Genomic DNA, 1573 nt, shown 5'->3' on the forward strand with positions numbered 1-1573 from the left:
ATCTAGTCGGGAGTGGTGCTGACTGAAAACAGATGATTTGGAGCGATTCGCGCGCCATCTGTTGGTCATTCTAAGGACTTATTGAACTACCCTCGTACCATTGGTACACATGCACAGTTAGAAGAGTACAATCTGATTTTTTAACTAAAAAATCAATACTCGAATAAAATAGTTGAATTTTCAGCAAAGCAAAATTAAACTTCACTGAAATGTAAATTGTTGACCAAAACCTTTATAATCAAATTTGATACTATTAAAATTAATGTTTAATCACGGAGACAAACTTTTAACTAAAACTATGAAATATTTGTTTAAAATAAATTATATTTTTATTTTAAAGAATTACTTTCTAAAAAGTACTACCATTCAAAAAATAGTTACAGCTTCAAAGTAGGTGGTGAGTTTTTAAATAATATTGTAAATTTTCAACTTTAATATTTGAATTTTAAGCCATGAAATGTGATCCTGAAATTTACGGAAGTCCTGGAATTTACGGAATTCCTGGAATTACACAAATAGTGGAATTAGAGCAATTGACGGAATCTATGCAATTCATGGAATTCACGGCATTCATTAAATTCACATAGTTTGTGGAGTTCACGGATGGAATGAATTAATTTTAATCACGCTGTTGAATTTTCAACTGAAATTATAAATATTTTACTAAAGTAGTTCACTTTTATATCAAAAAGATGAATTTTCAACAATAAGGATTCATGTTCTACAAAAGTTGGAATGTCTCTTAAGCTTCATCAGTTTTCAAGGAGCCAGTTTAATTTCTGAATATAAAATTTCCATTTTTAACCAAAGGATTAATTTTAGTCCAGAAAAGATAAATGTTCCAAGTAAAATACAATGGTTACGTTTTTCGTTGAATATCTCATTCTTAATTTCGAAAAAATGCAACTAAATTTTCTTTTATAGTTTAGTAATAAAACATTCTCGAAATACGATTTTACACTAAAGTTACTCTAAATATTTCTTTACCCATAATTTAGAAGATGAAACTTTCAAATTGCAAAAAATTCTAACTTGAAACAGACATGGACTAGAAGTAAGTAGTAAAACATGATGAATGTTCTTAAAAAAATGGTACATTATGGTTTCTATATGTTTTAAATATTATCTATTCGATTAAACAGGACCACAAAACCAAGAACAAAAAATTTACCAGAACAAAGTTACGTGTCCTGTATGTACTTTTGGCCCTCAAATCCGAATCCGTCGAATATTTATCTTCAGCACCTCAGGATTTTCCATCAATCGCGAAAAATTGCGGAAAATTGACTTTACTATATGCTAAATCCTGACACAGCTCAAATACACATAATTCTCATTCTTGAAATTTAAAAATCAACAAACCACATAACCAATTGCCCATAAAACCACAAACTCCAAACCTGCAACCTCCTTGATCTACGAATTTTCCCTCCCCCTCTATTCACATATCTTTCTAACTCTATTCGCTCTACCTCTTTGAATTCCACAAACCGTAGAGATGCAAACTCCCATCTTCCTCCTATCTCATCCCATTTTTCTTCATATACAAGTATACCTCTTTATAACCAAAAGC

Source organism: Belonocnema kinseyi, chromosome 10 (genome assembly GCF_010883055.1).
Source record: "Belonocnema kinseyi isolate 2016_QV_RU_SX_M_011 chromosome 10, B_treatae_v1, whole genome shotgun sequence".
Taxonomy (NCBI): Eukaryota; Metazoa; Arthropoda; class Insecta; order Hymenoptera; family Cynipidae; genus Belonocnema; species Belonocnema kinseyi.